Source organism: Sander lucioperca, chromosome 5, assembly GCF_008315115.2.
Source record: "Sander lucioperca isolate FBNREF2018 chromosome 5, SLUC_FBN_1.2, whole genome shotgun sequence".
Lineage (NCBI taxonomy): Eukaryota > Metazoa > Chordata > Actinopteri > Perciformes > Percidae > Sander > Sander lucioperca.
Genome location: NC_050177.1, coordinates 19,461,052 through 19,479,927, shown reverse-complemented (window position 1 = coordinate 19,479,927; position 18,876 = coordinate 19,461,052). Strand labels below are relative to the sequence as shown.

Genomic DNA, 18,876 nt, shown 5'->3' with positions numbered 1-18,876 from the left:
TCAAATGAAATTTTAAGTGGTTGTCCAAAAGATTGTTGTTTTTTATTTATTTTGAGGACATCTTTAGTGCTAAGCAGTAATTTTTCCTTTTTCCTTTCTTGTCTACCTCCATGGAAGCTGTTGTTGACTACCCAGTTCCAGACAATGTTGTTAATGTCAGAAAACATGTATCACTTCCTGTGCACTGATGGGTGTTCCCAGAAAAGACCTATGAGACATTATGTACACTAAAAGCTTTCATTAGCTGAGTGTAAGTTATATCAGCGAATGATAGGGAACAATGAAATGTCAGATAACTTAAAGGCCTTGTTTAGTGCAAACAAAAATGCACAGGTGTGTTGCTCAGCGACGCAGAGTAAAGGTGGGATTATGAACATGTATTGATGATGCAATTTTAGTAATTAATAAAAATGTGCTTATCCTACTCCCTTTTGTTTTCTTCTGATAAAAGAAATCAATGTAACTTGATATTATTCATGTAACACTATTGTCATATTCTTATTGGATAATACATTTAATGTTAGAAAGAAGTGGTACATTCAATATAATATTCCAAGCAGCAGCAACATGTTAGAAACAGTGCTGTTTGAATCTGGGACATCTCTGTACCTGGCAAGATTTGCATTGCCTTCTCCTGCTGAAATGAGCACACTTTCATTCTTTTTCTGGACTAATTTAGATTTTGTTAACAAGTTCCATGCTACCAAAAAAACACACATAAATCTGAAAACAAAGAAGAAAGTATGAATCAGGAAAGACAAAAGCTTCCGGAAACCCAGCAGGGCAGTTGAGGATGTGTGTCAAATCAAAGGCATTCACGGATCATCTGTTATACAGTATGTCTAATAGTGGTGTCTTAAGAACCCCCTCTTCCTCCTTCCCTCCTCCCACTCCCCCACTCAACCACCCTCCCACCCATCACACACACACACACACACACACACACACACAATCCAACCTGCCACACATGCCTCATGTTTAATTCAGCAGCCTATGGGAAGGCTGTATCTGTCTTTGAAGAGGGCTGCCGAAATCATGTAGTAGACCCATATCATCCTCAGTCTTCAAGGGAAGATACAATCTAAGTGAGTACATGCTCTGAGGAACATAGGCCCCTGACAGTCCAGGTGGGCCAGGTCTGCTGCTGGATGAGCTACTGTATATAAAAGCCTGGTCTTCAGGGTAAATTTAGCCTCTAGTTGTACTGAAACTGCTGCCCGTCCCAGGTTAAAAGCCTTTCCTCCGTAGACATGTGGTTGCAGTCCTTGGCTGTGGTCCGCGGCCTCTAGCAGAGCTTGCAAGGTAACAGCTTTAACTTCAGACACAGCGTTAACATTGTAGAAAATACGTGATCAGCATCAACCTTGCAACATCTCCTCCCTGGTGGTGCAGCTTCTGTTTCTTTTTGTGTCCACTCTGCTGATTTGAACCCCGTGCGGTAATAAATTACAGGTCACGTATATGTGTTTGCCATTGTTTATTCTCACATGATAAAAAACAAGTATATAATGTGATGTGTCTGGTGCTGAAACAATCAATCGATTAATCATCGATAGAAAATTCATCTACGGCAATTTTGATAATTGTTTGATAATTGTAAGTCATTTATCAAGCAGAAGCACCAAGGATTTGTTGGTTTCATGTTCTTAAATGTGAGAATTTGCTGCTATTGTCAGTTTAATGTTATTGTAGTCTCGCATTGCCAGACCTTCCTTCACAGCGCTGCGGAGGACGGTCTGGCTAGTCCACACAGCATTCTGGGATGGGAGAAAAACGTGCTCTGGTATATTGGCACTTCTTTAAACCAATCATAATTGCCTTGGGCGGGGCTAAGCGCCGGACGGAGCATGGGTGCCTCTGCAAAATAGCCTCGGTAAGGAACTTGTTTTGGTGGAAACTGTGCTCGTTCAAAAGTTCTTTTAAGTCGTGCAACAGGAAACTCAGATCCGGCACCTAAACAATCCCTAAAATGTAACGTTGTAGATATAGACTAATGTTATTGTAACCAGAATATTTTGTGGTCTTGGATTGTTGGTTGGAACAACAATTTGTTTCTCTTAGAAACTGTAATGGGCATTTTTAAAGGTCCAATGGCATGACAATTTCACTTTATGAGGTTTTTTAACATTAATATAAGTTCCCTCCGCCTGCCTATGGTCCCCCAGTGGCTAGAAATGGCAATAGGTGTAAACCAAGCACTGGGTATCCTGCTCTGCCTTTGAGAAAATGAAAGCTCAGATGGGCCGATCTGGACTCTGCTCCTTATGACCTCATAAAGAGCAAGGTTACCTCCCCTTTCTCTGCTTTGCCCGCCCAGAGAATTTGGCCCGCCCATGAGAAAGAGAGAGACATCATGGCTTGCAAACAAGCAAAGTGGCAGTTGGTCAAGGACACACCCCCACCCTCCACCTTGCCCCCCCTCTCTCCTCCTCAATAGCATTTAAAGCTACAGACACAGAAATGGCACATACTAAGGAAAGCTCATTGTGGGACTGGCTCTAGTGGCTGTAATTCTGCACCAAGGCTGAATTTCGGGAAAGAGACTTCAAATACAGTATTAGGGGACCACGAAGGCCTAGATAAAAGCATCCAAAAAGCAGCATGTCATAGGACCTTTAAGTACTGATATTTTGTACTAAAAAATCCATAATTGAATATAAATCTACAGAGTAGTCAATAAGAAAATACTAATACGTTAGTTGGAGCCTTACACGTGTCAATATATGTATCTAATGCTCAAACCTGCAAACTGATAAGTTCCCCATATGTGAAAATGAGTTCCAAAAAAGCTGCACAATTGTTTGAATTTCCTCGCTGATCCTCCGACTGCAAATTAGACTCTGTACAATAGACTCTTGAGAATATGCGTGGATACTTGTTTCATGTTTTGAATATGAATTACCCCACTATTCAGTGTTTCATCCAAGTGAACATTTCACTGGATTGAAATACCTCCATTCCCAAGGGGTTTGGATTAGAGAGTCCCCACTGTATCCCTTTGTTGCTGATTTGTGCTTTCAGCATGCTTCCCGTTATTGCCAGCACTTTGTTAGAATATCGAGCATTATGTGGACCTCAAGACACAAACAAAATCTCATCTGTGCCACTGAAGTCAATGGGGAATTTTAGGACTACTAATATATTAGTGATCCATCGTTGCTATTAAATCCATTTGACTCAGGAAACATGTTTTATTTTTTCATGGCTTTTCATCATCTGGAATTTAGACATAAAAATATATGAGAAGCTTGGGGCAATCACTTAGCAAGAAAGGGCCATGTTATGTACATCTATATCTTCAGAGGGGCCTTGTAGAGGTAACCATTCATGCCTGATGTGATTTGAAGAGAGCCTCTTTGAGGTTTGTCAGGTTTTTCCTGCTTGACTTAATTGAAGAGAGGGGCAGGATTGTGTGCAGAGGAGGAAGGGGGGGTCGGGGGGGTGGAGGGTAGTGCCTTGGAGTGTCTTTCCACAAGTGCTTTGCTACCCAGTGCTGAAACTGGAACCCTGTGGGAACCAGCATGTTCAGGTGTATCTTATGTGCAGTGCGTGGAGGGTGAATTGAGGGGACAAATTGCACGCAAAAGGAAACACAAGCAGTATGTTGCTGCCTTGTTCATGACAAAGCCTAGAAAATAGACACCCAGTATTAATGTTTTCTGTTCAATTTTTGCATTCATATTGTGCACCATTTTGACAATGAATGGAGGTGTTGTTTTAGAGCTGACAGTTGTGTGATGCTTGGATAAACAGGCGCTTATCTATCTAACGGTTCTCCCACTCATCTGATAATCAGCCACCTGATATGTCACAGTTTCCTGGACTTGTAGCTGCAGTTGTAAACAGATCTGATTATCACAGTTGTCACTGGGAAACTGGGTGTGGATGTCCACTTATGCGTTACCATGTTGACATAATTTCCTCACCTTGCTGTTATTCTTTACTCCAGCCTGGCTTTATAGGTTCACAACAAGATTTATTTATCGGACAAAACCATTCGAAAGCTCATCTGCTGAGGAACAATTGGGTTCAGAGCTAAGCAGCTTTCTTTGCAGGACTTCAAACAGCCTATTCTCCCCAGGGTCATTACCCTGCTCAGGAAATGAGAAAGTGGGCTCCTGATGTCACTGGCAAGACCCTTGCACAGAATTCCGGGTTAAAGTGGGAGGGGGGGGGCCATGCTAGATCAGAGTTCAGACATGTTTACATTACAGCTCAAGATATTTCTCAGAGCCCGGCCAAGCTGCTGAAGTTCCCAGGCTCCAGAGTTGCGGAGTGCTGAAAAGAGGCACAAGCATTCACTTTTTCTTCTCTTCTCTCCCTCCCGCTCCTGTGCTCTGTGGTCTAAGTCACAGTTCAACCCCATTTGCATAGTAGTAATGTTCTGTTCTTTGCCACAGTTGTCCTTTGGGGTATATTATAGAGGTGAAATATATGGAAGGTGAAAGTCACAAACGCAGTTGACACGGTGTCTCAAATGAGGTTGCTGACATTGTTTTTTAAATGGAACTAATAGCAAATTCCGCTCAAGTATACATTGTTACAGTTTTTGTTTTTACAGTCTCTAGTCCTTGACATCTCCTTTTCTTCATCTTCTTTTCCTCTGAAGAAAAAGTGTTTAATATGCATACCCCTGTCTCTGTCTCAGCAGTGACAATAACAATATGTGGCAAAATGCACAAAGTGAACACTGTCCTATCTTCTAAGCATTTAAATCGGATTCAAAACAACAGCCTGAGCTTATGTTGGAGATTTATCAAATATCAGACCTGACCACAGAAAATAAATATGGTTTAATTGTTGCTTTTCTTTTTAGACCGCTGTGCAGTGTGGTGGGATTGTATGGGAGAGCATCATGGATGGCACTACTGCCTTACCCTGCCTTATGGAGATGCCAGCCCATTTAAGCAGTATCATTATTTGTGCTTCAGTGGAGGATATAAAGGATTTTTTCAATTTTTTTATTTTCATAGTTTTGGCCATTGCTTCTATCATTGTTGTTTTTAAAAAAAATTAAGATTATTTTTTGGGCATTTTTAGGCCTTTATTTTCACAGGACAGATGACAACATGAAAGAGGAGAGACGTGCAGCAAAGGGCCGCAGGTCGGAGTCGAACACACGGCCACTGCGTCAAAGAGTAAACCTCTATATATGTGCGCCGGCTCTACCAACTGAGTTAACCCAGCCACTCTATCGTTGGTTTTGATAATATTGTACCCACCAAGATAATTGCTGATATTTGGGAAGGTGATGACATTGCTGAAAAGGATTCAGTCTAGACAAGAAATGAGTGTTTCCAATGCAACTAGGGATTAAGAACTCTAGGGGTGTGCTGTAACCTTTGGCTTTACCTCCAAATAAATTGTCATTTAATCTGGCTTAACTTTAAGCTGTCTGATCATTTGACCGTTCATGTTTCCCCTTCAGACTTGGTTGTTGCGATGCTACTGTGATCCCAGATGAGTACAATAATATTATAACCAATTTTATTTGCAAGAAATTTGTAATAAACTGGAATTTTCTCATAGTAGTAGCAATGCTAGAGGCTTCCCCACCCTTCTGAGTGTAGAAAGCTCAGGGAACAACTAAATCCTTGTCATTTCTGAGCGTGACCATGGTCAGATATAAAGCAACTAAATATCAATCACAATATTCTGACGATCAACTGCTTATAAAATATAGGCATTTCTGCTATATCCGCCTTCAAAATCCCACGGCTGTCAAATCCAAATTCAAACATTACAGAGTGCTAGACCAGCCTGTCTGGAGCATCAGATCTGGGTCTAGAGGAGGAACATAGATGCTCTTGTTTCTCGCCTCGGCTCTGCCAATAAGGCTGAGAAGTGGCAGCTGGAATGTTTGTGTTAGTGCTGTGCTGTGGTGAGGTGTCACGGTGCTGAGCAATGCTCCGGCGCCTGCTCTCTCTCCACCTTACCTACAGGCACACAGACACTGCTGTTGAATCTCCAGCAAACAGGAGGTGAAACCAGGGGACGGTCTCTGGGTTTTACCTGCCCTGTCCAATCATCTACAGTCTGGTTTTAGCAGGAAGCAGGCCTACAGTGGCAGGGCTGCTGCATGGTGTGGGGGTTATTGAAGACTAATTTCAGCCTGTACTGATTATGGCATGTATTTGAACGCTAATGCTTACTAATTTGATGATTCCGTTTTGATTCTAATGATTTGGATTAAAATGTGTTTTTAGACAAAGTCCTTTTTGACTGGCCAACAACAGCAGTTACGCTAATTCATATGAGGCCAACAGCTGATTCTAAAGTGGAATGAAACGTGCATAATGTTTCACAATGTAAACGCTATGTTCCCTTTGCATGACAACTGAGAGAAATCTGTTTTCCCACCGTGAAAGGATTGCATGAAGGGGTAATGAGCAGGAACATGGAGTCTCGCACTGAAATCGTGTAGCAGACAGGAACAGAGTCTTGCCTGGATGATGGATGGGAGGACAAATGTGCCTTCAGCTTCTAAGTCTTAGTTGAAGTTTGTCCTTAATGTCAGCCAATTTGTTTAAGTAGTGTAAACATAACTGCAATATTCATCTTGACTTCCTGTTGTGATTTGCCTAACATTTATGGCAGCTTTGATTAGTTTAAGTATCAGATACATATACACAGTGGTGTTGTGCTGGATTACATGTAGAGTGGTTTCTATGGTTATTAAGTGTACTTTAATCTTACAGAGAAAAGAAAGAAACATATTAATAAAGGGAAGTTCAGGAAGGTGATTCCTATCTCTGTGAGGACTTTCATTTTCAACCTCTTCCTCTCTTTGAAAGACCTCTGCACGCTCTCACGGTAGTACAGAAATTATTCCTAATTCTCTTAAATTGTTGTTTTCGCTTCTTTACGTTTTCTTATCTCATTTTTTTCCACTCTCAAAAAGTACAAAGTATGTTTAATCCATCTGGTAAAGCCAGGTGGTGAATGTTGCCTCCAGAAGATGAGAATGAGTCTTAAAGCAATTAAGGAGGTGAATCCTATATGTATATAGCGGGGTTGTGGAATAAGTCCAGAGGGGGCACAATATCTTAAGTAAGCATTTAGAATATTGCACCATAATGTTGCAAAGTTGGGGCAAAACCAGATCACATGTGTAATCTGCTGGTTGGCCTTTAAAGGGTAATTTCGGTATTTTTCAACCTGGACCCTATTTTCCCATGCGTTGGTGTCTAAGTGACGAAAATGAACAAAAGTCTTTGAAATTGGTCCAGCAGCTCCTCTTTTCACCCTGTGTGTTGAGCTCTCTGTTTTAGCTACAGAGTGAGACATCTCACTTCTGTTCCATCTTTGTTGGGAGTCGCACATGCGCAGTACTTAGGTAAGGACTACTAGCTAGTCAGTTGCAGAGCATGAGGGAGTGCCATGCTAGCAGCTAGGCGAGCATTATAACGTGTGTTACAAAGTGACGCACGTTTGTCACGGAAGTAAAGGCTGGACTACAATAGAGCTGTTTGGAGCAGTTTGTGAACAGTGTTTTCTGTTGGAGATGGTAAGTCCCTTTGGGGTGGACTTTGGGCTTTTTCACTTTGTAAGCCTATAACGTGCACAAAAAAGATATATAACACAATAAAGGAAAAGGGAAATGCCAAAAAGCATAATATGAGCACATTAAGATCCTTTTTGTTTAACCAGAAACAGCCCTGAAGCTATCTCCAAACCCACCAGACTCCATTTAAATAAACAATACTTTAAGCGTGTATAGAGCCAGCATATTTTCACATGTAAATGGGTGAGTTAAGGGTTTATTTCAACCAAACCAGAGTGGTGATTGTTGGAACAGTGAAAAGACGAACCAAGACAGCTTTTGACAGAATTTTGTTTCTGTCAACCTTGAATTACTGTTTATATAAATGGAGTCTGGTGGGTTTGGCGATGGCGATTTCGGGGCTGTTTCATGTTAAACTAAAAGGATCTTACTTTTTAACAAAAAGGTTGACCTCTGTAGAGATCCTTTCCATAATGTTGTTAGACACTTATGATAATATACTGAGCATGTCAGTGACAAAACGGTACTTTTAATGGACGTAAATTAACGGTGCGCAACTGCCCATTAATGTCACATCGCTGCTTCTTTCACTGCTGCATTCCTAATACTGGACCAGTTTCAAAAATTGTTGTTCCAGTCACGTAGACACAAAAACATGGCACACAAACCCAGGGCATGAGTGGTCTACACCAGAATCAACTTTGATTAAATGTATGCTAGCTAAGTAGACCCTTAAACAAACTTGCATCATATCAGACTATGTCTGGCACAAGAAGGGAAGGTATGGGAAGTGCTGCCTCCTAATGATCATTAATCAATTAATTATTCAACTCTTCTCCATCAATTTCCCACTGTCTCAGCCTGTCCAAAGAATGAGAAGTATTTCTGCATGCAGCACAGGAGATCAGACTGAATTCTGAGTAAAATGAAAGAATATGATCAATGTTATTGTTTGAAAAATATTTTTCTGTCTCTTTATGTCGGAGATACCTAAAAAAAATGTTTAATCATGCACTGTAAGTACATAGCCAGAGGGAGTGGTTCCTGTCATAGGGCCCCCTGTAAATTTATTTGGGCCGACTGGTTCTTTTGAACTGATGGCAAACGATCATTAAGCAAGTAAAGGCTCTTTCTCCTGCCTTTCTGCTTATGGAGAAAAAACTGTGATGCTGCATTCTTTTCATAGCTGTTAGTAAGAAAGTGGGGTTGTTATGTGTGTGTATGGATGATAAGAAGAGGGAGAACGAGAGTGAAGAGAACATTCCTTTCTCACTCCCACTCTCCACCACCACACCCCCATCGCTACTCACTGCCACCCCACCCCCAGTTTCCTTCCTGTGCTTTTTTTAGAGTCTATTGGATGTTTTCCCCACATCCGGCAACAAAGCCAGCCTTTTTATGCCATAAACTACCAGCATAGTGTTCTGTGGTTCAGCTACACAAGGACATGGTCAAATGTGATCAATGAATTGAAGCCCACTCATTCCTAACCTCACATCCTTGTTCACTTCACTTGACAGATTGCTTAGGTAGTGTAGTTGGGTGGGGTGTATCCTTAAAGAGCAGACTTTTCTATCATACTGTAAAATATTTTCTGTAAACGGTGTCCTGTAACAATGAAAGATGCTAATTCTGAGATGTATGAATTGGTTGTCATATCTTGAACTTCAGCCTTAGCACTACATAGGAATTTAAGACTGCAGACCCCTTTCTTTTGAGATTAGTTTTCACATAAATTTAACAAGATCAGAGGGTGGCTTGAAATCTTGAAAACAATCCAAATATTTACAAGTGCTGATAGAATGTGTGAGGGAACCGTTTTATTGCTTGAGGTCTGGACATAATATGCTAAGTGGACCATATTTTTTGTTCTTTTTCCCAATTTTAGAGGTAAACCGCACCTCATGGAACTGGTTTGTAACTCACAAACATGCATTTAGCAGGCTGCAGATTGTCCTCAAAGTGGAGTGCTTGGGAAAGTAGGAAGGAAAGGGATTAAAAGTTGTTTAAATATAAAACCTTCATGCAAAAATCATAATAATAATTGACCTTGTTTGTAGTTGAATGTGTCCTGTCAACAGTTTTACAAACTGTTTTATTATGGCGGTCTATGGGAAAATGAATTTGCGCCACAGTAGATTTTTGTGTTGCAGATCTGCAGTTAGCCACTGGGACAACATATTGGCAGCAAGGCTGAGTGGAACCTAGGGATGCTAATTTAGATTTTTCTTCTGACCGATAGCCGACCCTCATTAACCGATCATTAGCCATTACCCAAGCAGGCAAATTAGTCCCAGTTCAAACATCCAGAAGGCTCAGACATCATTTTCCGTGGACAGTTGCGGATTGTACCGGTTGCGCAGCCATGATGTTGTTTGCATTTTGTGGTATTTTGCAAGTGCACCGTAGCAACATGTCCACAGATAGAAGATGGACAGCACTGTGTGTACGGCTGATTCAATGAGACACAGATATGGCAGAAGTGCTAAAAACAGGATATTCATACAGCTTCCACTACTGTTGATGCTGGGACCAGCAATGTTGGATTGTGTGGTGAGGTTCTCCTGACTTTCCGAATAGTGACTTGTTCAAAGGACAACCTATAAACAGCTGTAAGATTGTATAAATGTGACTGTTTTTCACTGTTTTTGACTGTTTTACTTTATTTTCTTGAAAGTATTTTTTTTGCTTTCCTTAATGTTGTTAATTTTTATATGATTATTCTTGCCTCAGTGGCCGTAATTGGGGTAAATAATAAAATCCCATCTTTTCAACCTCATCATCGACTTCTCCTGAGTGCTTACACCTGCTCACGACTTCTCATCCACATCTTACCAACATCCAACAATAACCTTTTAGCTTAGGTTGCACTGAAGCAATTACTCCAAGAAATGACATCACAATAAGCAAACATACCAATGTACCAACTGGAGGACCTTTTCTATTACACAGTTCAAACGGTTAAACGGTTAATTATTGACATCCCTAGAAGCACCTTATCAAGCTCTCATTTATAAAGTTGCCTCCTACAGGCAACAAGTTGTTGCAATTTTAACACATGTCCCACCTAGAGGTGAGTGTTAGAGCTGCATCTGTTTCTGTCCTGCAGATTGGTGCCAGTGGTTGGACACAAACTGCAGTGCCAGATCTGTCTGCAACTGATCGTGTGGCCCTGCTATTGGTATCATGTGCTTTATTTACATCAATGGCACTGTTAAATGTAGGTCATTTAAAATTACCTGCAATTCTGTGTGTTCACCATAGATTTTATTTATTTATTTATCTTTACATTTTCTTAAGTTGGTCTTTAAATTGTCGTTTAAATGGACCAAAGACCTACAGAATATCCAGTATTTATATACAATTTAGCCTTTTCAGTAGTTAGTTCATTATACCAGAATAACTTTTCAAAGCACTGACAATAATAATATAAAATACTGACACTTGTGTTTATCAGCGCTGTCCTCTTTGCCATTCCCAGTGAATTAAATCCCTTGGTAAGAGGGAATTTTCCCCTCTATTATGCTGCCTCGGCTGAGTTTGAATCACCAAGCTCATCTGTTTTGCCTGAAGTAGTCAAAGCAGGGGAAAAAAACAGCTGTCTAGTCAGTGAAGGGACGCCTTGCTACTTGAGCTGTGAAATCCACACAAGCAAGCAGGATAATCTCTACCACCTAGACCAAATATCACATCCGGGGATGGAAATGCAGAGAGTTCAATGTGCACAGCCTTGACCTAACAGGGTGTAATTTAATGTAACAGCAGGATAACGTATAAAGTAATATCCCAAAACACTCACATCGGCACTAAACGTTAATGTTGCTTTTTGTTGCGATCGTATTTCTAACAGCATACCAAGGTTACCTCAGACAATGCTGCATTTTAAACTTCAATAATACACATGATTACGTGTTAATGTACAAAATGATCAGATTTGCTCAGCCTCCAGTAGCGACATTACGCTAGCTGGGGAACTTGTGTAGAGTACACTGGAAGTGAGAGATTGATTAACTCCCATTTCCGCTTCCCAATCCAATTTCTCCAACTTGTACCATCGCTGCAATCTGCCACTTTATCTGCCATATGACAGCCTCTGTCCGGTTAGGTGAGATTGTTGTTCTACAGCCCATACAGACTGGGCAGAGGGAGCAGGGCCAGATTCTGTGCTTCCTCCTTCCTTTAGCAGATGCTGTGACGATAACCACATGGCCGTGAGTCCCTCGTCTGAGCAGTTTTCTTTGCTACGTTTTCAGGATTCACTCTGTTTAGTTGCAGCATACACTAACACAAACTACTTTAACGTGTATTGCTAGTTGTTGAAGTAGTAGCAGCAGGATTGTACTTTTCATAGTAAGTGTCTTTTTAAATTTAATTTAGTATGTTTAGTCAGGTATAAAGACGATGATATGTAAGTGGCTGTAGTATAAGTTTTTTTCATTAGTAGGATTGGGACTTGGCCTTTAAACCACTGACAATGTTCACCATCAAGAACAGTTTGTGTATTTCCAAGCAACAGACTTGATGTTTACTTGACCAGATGCCACTACAGGTACAGAGGGCCTGCCTGTAATTGCTATGGACTATTTTTTTTGGATGAGATAGAATGCTTAGGACACCATTTCTTTCAGCACGTGTCTTTATCAGCACAAATCCTCTTAATCAGGTTGATCACAGCGGTTGCTTCGTGTTTCCCTTAACTTTGAATGAATTGAGTGATCACATCATGGGAAAGTTTTTTTTCCCCACTTGGACAGATTACCTGAGAGCACACTGTCTCTCTCTCACCAGCTGCGACATGTAAAAAGACCTAAAGCGTTGACTCACAAGGCCTACTTAGACACACACGCACACACACACACTGGAGCTGGCTGCATGCAGAAACTTGCTTCGAGACGTACAGTAGGCTCTGCTGCAACCTTGAACTCTCCCTGCCACGGTGAGCGCCAGAACCTGCAGGGCTCTATGGGAAGGCAATTTAATTGGAATGAAGTTATTTGTTTTATTCTACATGTGCAGGAGTATACACATTTTACCTTTTACATGAAAGCTGCGCTTGCTAACCTAAATTTTAAATTGTGGCAGCAATAAAGAAGAGTGTCCTGTTGGCCTTAAATGAAATGCTAAGATGCTGCTCAGACGGTTTCTGTCTGTGCACAGGAAGTCTCGCATTGCCAGACCTTCCTCTACAGCGCTGCAGATGAGGGTCTGGCTAGTCACATACAGCATTCCGGGATGGGAGAAAAACGTGCTCTGGTTTATTGGCATTTCTTTACACCAATCACAATCGTCTTGTGCGGCGCTAAGCGCCGAACGGAGCCACGGTGCCTCTGCAAAATAGCCTCAGGAAGGATCTTGTTTTGGTGGAACGTGTACATTCAAAGTTTTAGTTGTTTTAGTCGTGCAACAGAAAACTCAGATTGGACAGATAGTCTAGCTAGCTGTCTGGATTTACCCTGCAGAGATCTGAGGAGCAGTTAACCATAGTCCTCAGAAATCCACCAGAGGTTAGAATTCCAACACAAAGAAAGCGAAAGGTGACGGACATCCGTCCGAAATAAGGGACATCGGAGGAATATCCAGCGGCACCTGAACTATCCCAGAAACATAACGTCGTTGATATAGACTAGTGCACAGGAAGTGATAAATCTAAACTTAAAGCTGTATTATTCACTTTTTGACCGCTAGGGGGCATAACTGACATAGTCTTGACATATTATCACATTACAAAGGTAAAGTGACTAATGTTAACAACCAATTGCCGACTTACACATCCGGTTCAAACACTATTAGAGTCATGTCTCTGGGAACCTCACAAAGGTTTGTCCAATATTCAATCTCCTTTTAGCTCTGTTTTGGTCTCCACCTTCTAGAAAAACAATATTTGGCTCTTTAGCTGCTAGATGTTACACTTTCTTCACCAGCTAGTCAACTCTGTCGGTCTGATGTTTGGTGCTGGGAATGTAGCGTGCAGTGGATTTATCAGAGCTTGTTTTTGTTGAAAACTGCGACCTGCAGTTGGAAACGGGATAGATGAGAGCGTTAAGAATCTGATTTTAAACTTCTAAACCTCTACTTGTATTTGTTTTACATAACCGTATTTTAATTTACATCCTAGTTATCCTAATTCACCTATCAAATTATTTTTCCAAATCAGAAAGTTTTTGTAGCTATTATTATTTTTATGATGCTATTGCTTCTTCTTCGTGTTGTCCTTTTTCTCTCTCTTTGTCTTTGTAATTGACTCAATGTCATTGTAAATTAGGCTCGCCCCTCAATGATCTAATTAGTTTATTAGTATCAATAAAGGTTGAATGAATGAGACAGAACCAAACCGTAAATGTGCTGTAACCAAAACACTGAGTTAAAAGAGGATAAAAAGCTCTGTGGAGTTAGGTTGGCACCAAGGGCAAAAGCCCTTTCACATTATTATAATTTGATTCAATAATAATATAAATGATTTATTAATAGAGCTTTAAGAGTTCAAATCAGACACCCCAGTTACCTCACACCAGCAGTGTTCAAAGTTATCTAGTGCAGCTATTAATTTACTGCTCTACCTGATGATTCCCCTGGGTTTCTTTTTGCTTTTTGTGGCAGTCAAACTTGAGCCAAAGACTTTTCACCAGTCTGAACAGTGTGAAAACCAGTTGTGTTTTAGGCCACATCTATCCAGAATTAAGGCCAACAGTTTTGAATGTAACTGAATTGTTTGTTTTTCATGGATGATGGTACATTATCTAACTAATATCTAAGATACATTATGTGATGTTTTTGTTTTTGTCCTTCTGGGAAATGTCATGGTAATGATACATTTTTAGAGGTCATATTTTCTGTACCATGATCCCCAGTGCTCCCCACCCCCAAACACACACACACACACACACACACACACACACACACACACACACACACACACACTTTTTCCTTGGTTTGAATCTGTGAGAGCTCGGCAGTGTTTTCTGTGTCCGTCTCTGCCAGCACCGGTCTGCACAGACCTTATTTGGAATGTCAGAACTGATAGGAGTGGGAGTCAAACAAAGCTTCCCACTCATTTATTTTTTCTTCTTACGTTCTAGCTGCAGCAGTCCCTTTTTTTAAACCGAACTAGCAGAGGATTGTTTCAGAGCACGAGTGCAGATTAGCGCGACTGCTTGCCAGTCTAATGCGTGTGTGTGTGTAATTGAAGTGAAAGCTGAGAGAGATGACAAAACCCAACAAGTATACCCTTTTCAACCGGTGGATTTTTCCAAGCTTTCTCCGTTGAAGCGGTTTAAAAACACTAAATGTGTTTCCCTTCTCTAAAAGCATGAGGCTTATCAAGACCTGGCTGAGTGAAGCAGCATTAGCACAGCATTTACCACTCAGCCCAGGTTTCCCACGGGATGTAAAATGGATCCTTGTTTCACTGGGAAATCGCCACAGCAATGCTGCTAAAGAGCACTTTGCTGCAATTAGATATTGACCAATATTGTTTCCTGATTTGGAATAGCAGTCACTGGGCTTAAAAGGGAGCATCAAAAAAGTCATAATTCAAATAGCTGTGATAGGACATAAACAGCGCTTAAGTACTAAATATGGTACAATTAAAGATTAGCTGATCAATAGTTGCTGCAGACTAGTGGGCTGCTAGTGAAGCTAGATGTTGGTTTTCTTTCTTGTGGCCAGAGATATGACTGGAATGGCTCTGGACTGTGTTGCTCTACTCAGCAGTGGCACTGTTGGCTCTCACCCTGCTGCAGCTGCATGCTGAAGAGCAGCCAGATGTTTGAGATGGTGAAATGAGCCTAGCGAGCAGGAAACGGCTCTGCATGCCATAGGAATCGTCTTTGAAAACAGGAAGGGAACTTGTTCCGTGCTTATGGGCCTTTTCCTGTGGCATGACCTGAGGTAGGCCTTGTGTTTGACGGTTGCTGGGAAAAAGGTACTTGTGGTTGTATGGCGATGGCCTTTTAAGGGCACAAACATTCTCGGAGAGCTATAGACCTGTTTAACAAGGGATTGTTTTTCAGAGAAGCTGAAATCATCACGTTGTCGTTTATCTCTATCTTTTCACATGATTGTTTTACCTCTGCAGTGGTAACATCTTTGTGTAATGTCATAGGTAGACTAAAAAAAAAAATCTACAGAACCTAATGTGTTAACCAATGTCATATAGCCCCAAGACATATGTTTCAGTGCTAGTATTATCCTGGTTTACATTCTCTAAATAACTAATTCCAACATCCCAGGATTGTTAACTTGAGGATTTTTCTTTCCTTTTTGTCATGCTCACAGTGACCTCTGGTGTCTGCAGGGATTGATCAATTCTTGTTTTGAAGCCTTGGCTGTTAGGAATCCTTTAATGTTCTGATTTATGTTAACCCACCCACACCCTCAAGCAGTTTTTTTCCATCCTGAAAATAGTTTACCTCCTGCCTCTTACATTTAAGCGGACATAGTTCACATACAGTATACCAATTTAAAGAAACGTGTCATGGTATGCATCATATCCTTTTATTTTTGGTGCACAGCATGCAGCACTTTTAAATGTGGATAGTAAATAGTAAAAACTGATATAGGGTGTTTCCAGCTCAGAGGGTGCTGGACCAATTCAAACGAAATTAAACCCTTTGCGCTACCATAGCAGCTTAGCCTATATGCAGTTGGATTGCATGAGCTGTATGGTTATCTGGGCTTGTTAAATGGTGGGATGTCTTCCTGCCCATCGCCTTTCTCTCACTTACAATGACTAAGTGAAGACGAAGGTGGTGGTTGCTTTTATAGGAAAAAAATGATCCTGTGGCCAAAGATCAGGATGTGGCAGTTCAACATGGACATTATTTTTCAGTTTTGCTTAATGTGGTTTAAAGTCGTGCATTATGAACACATCCTGTAGTTTCCCACTTTGAATCATTTATCGAAGGCATCCCTTTTACTCTGGAAGCTACAGTGAAGCTTGCTGCATGGGATTGCTCCTGAGTCCGGGGAGCCCTCAGTCCTCCTCAGTAAATGTCTCGGTGGTTAAGAATGACATGTGGATGAGAGGCGACAGCAGTGTCAGAGGCTCTGTGAGCCACATGGCCATGGGTGATGTGATGTGACGGCTTGTCACTGCGATGTTGGTGACCTGTGGTACGTCTGCAGTGGCGTGGCCTAGCTGGTGCTGCGCTGATGCCTTGACAGAGCCTGGCTACCCCCTCCTACACACACACACACACACACACACACACACACACACACACAGGCCATATTTGTTCCCAGGATCACTTCACTGCTATTCTGCCATCCTGGGAATCTGACAGGAGAATATACTCGATGGAATACATTTGTATTCAAAATCAGCTTTACTAATGACTCAAACTATCCAAGAGTAGCTTCACACACCTTGTTCACTCACTCTCAGTTCAGGACTCATCTCATCTAGGGCTGCAACTAACCATTATTTTCATTGTTGATTAATCTGTCGATTATTTTCTCGTTCAATCGAATAATGGTTTGGTCCATAAAATGTCAAAGAATGGTTTAAAAAATGTCGATCGGTGCATTCCAAAGCCCAAGATGACGTCCACAAATGTCTTGCTTTGTCCACAACTAAAAAAATTGTTGGCGTTTGATTTAAAGGAGAACTATGCTTAATGCTTATGCTCTCTTAGCTTAATTTACCTTAACTGAACAGCATCAGAGTCATTGGAATGGTTATATGGCTTTTTTTGAGTTGAATGGTGGTCGTCTCGCTTCCCCCTAGCGCCTGTGAGCAGAAAACCCACCCTTGCAATTTTCAGCCGGCGGGCTGCCGGCCTCAGCGTCAGGAAGTATGGCGTGATATCAGGTCTCGCGATGTAACGAATTGCTTCACGGCACTGCACACATACGCCCATTCAGGAACCGGCTCACAAGGTAGCGATGGAGTTTTTGAAAAACTCCATCGCTACCTTGTTAGCTGGCTAAAAAGAAGCAGAAAGCTAGGAAAGCATTGTCGGAGGAACAGAGAAAGAGGAAACGGCAGACTGACCGATTGAGGAGTCAGACATGAGTAAACATAGGAGCTGCCGAATATCTATTCCGAAGCTGTAGGGGGAGCTCTATAGAGAAACCTGCCAGCAAAAAGCGAGAAAACAGCGAAGAAATGTCCAAAACTGCATAGCGCCCCTTTAATAGTTGACATCTAGTCTATTATTCTTTGCAGCTCGGCTCTCATCATTGTAATGGGTGTGCAGTGGCCGGTGACTGCATAGATAGTAGCATTGCTTGTTACTTTTTTTTAAGGGGCCCCTACATATTTCTTTTCTGGGGTCCATGCATATTTTCGGAGCTGCTTCCTTTCCCTCTTTCAGCCCCGGGGATATCACATTAAACTCATCTGCTTGATTTGGAACAAAAGACACGCCAAATCAAGAACTGATTGGAATGCTGGCTATTCTTTGCATTTGGTTAATGGAGAGCCCATATTTGAATGGGAAGTGTCTCCAACAAGATTTTTTCATGTGCAAGCTGCCTTTTATTAAAATAGCAAGTTTCTCCATGCAATGTTGAAGCAGAGCTACATTAACTGTTAAAAAAAAATCCTCCTTCAGTAAACATAATGGATGAATTCTCTTCAAAGGAGCTCTTATCATCTCTTCCCATTTCCCAGAGGCTGCCACAAAGCTGCCTCTCTTTTTTTTTTCTTCTTTCTGCTACTACTGCTGCTGCTGCTGCTCATCCTTCTCTCCTGCCTGCTCTCTGGAGGGCAGCCTCAATCTAATACAACTGTGTCAGGAAGTGTGGGGATGCAAAGTGCTGATGAGCCAAAAGTAGCCCACCTCTGCAGTGTGCTGCTTCGTCCCAACTCACTCCAGCCTGATTACGGAAGCACACCGTGAATCTATACTCACATCCCTGTGCAACCGTAAGCCACATGCCCTGTAGAAACAGATTAAATATGTTTCAGGAATATGATTTCTATTCCAAGTATTCTGTTTTGAGAAAAACAAAACTGTTTTTTTTTGGACAAAAAAGGCCTATTTATTCTTGTTTTTTTGTTTTATTTTAATGCTAAAAGCAGCTGCCAAGATTTCCAAGAGGCAGCTATATCATTTGTCTGCCAAACCTTGCTTCAAAAGCATCTAGTTTAGTATTTCCTGCTAGATTGTCATAAAACATACCTTTGCTGGTGTGGCATGTTTCCTTTTTAGATATTAACTCAGTTATAATTGCTTGTTGCTGTCTCAGTGCGCCGTTTAAAGTTATACCATTTCCTCTTTTGTTACTGCTATGCAAATCTTGCCTTCAAATTAAATCTATGTACGCCTTAAAGCCCAAAAAAATCTTAAAGCTTAGCTTAAACTCAAACTAAAAATGCTAAATTGTCAGTATTGTGTTAGTAGCATTTAATCATGGTTATCCAGGGACAT

The 18,876-nt window shown here is 41.3% G+C and overlaps 1 protein-coding gene and 1 long non-coding RNA gene across 2 annotated transcripts in view; one reads left to right on the top strand and one right to left on the bottom strand.

Annotated features, from left to right (window-relative positions):
* Window positions 1-18,876, top strand: part of zmp:0000001236 (mastermind-like protein 2) — a 43,179-nt gene that overhangs the window by 8,993 nt on the left and 15,310 nt on the right. The gene's annotated exons all lie outside the window — the stretch shown is intronic.
* LOC116048414 lies at window positions 1,841-12,952 on the bottom strand. Its single transcript, XR_004104623.2, has 3 exons — window positions 12,872-12,952; window positions 10,333-10,334; window positions 1,841-1,897 (listed from the first exon to the last, which is right to left on the bottom strand). It is a non-coding gene; the product is annotated as an uncharacterized LOC116048414 (long non-coding RNA).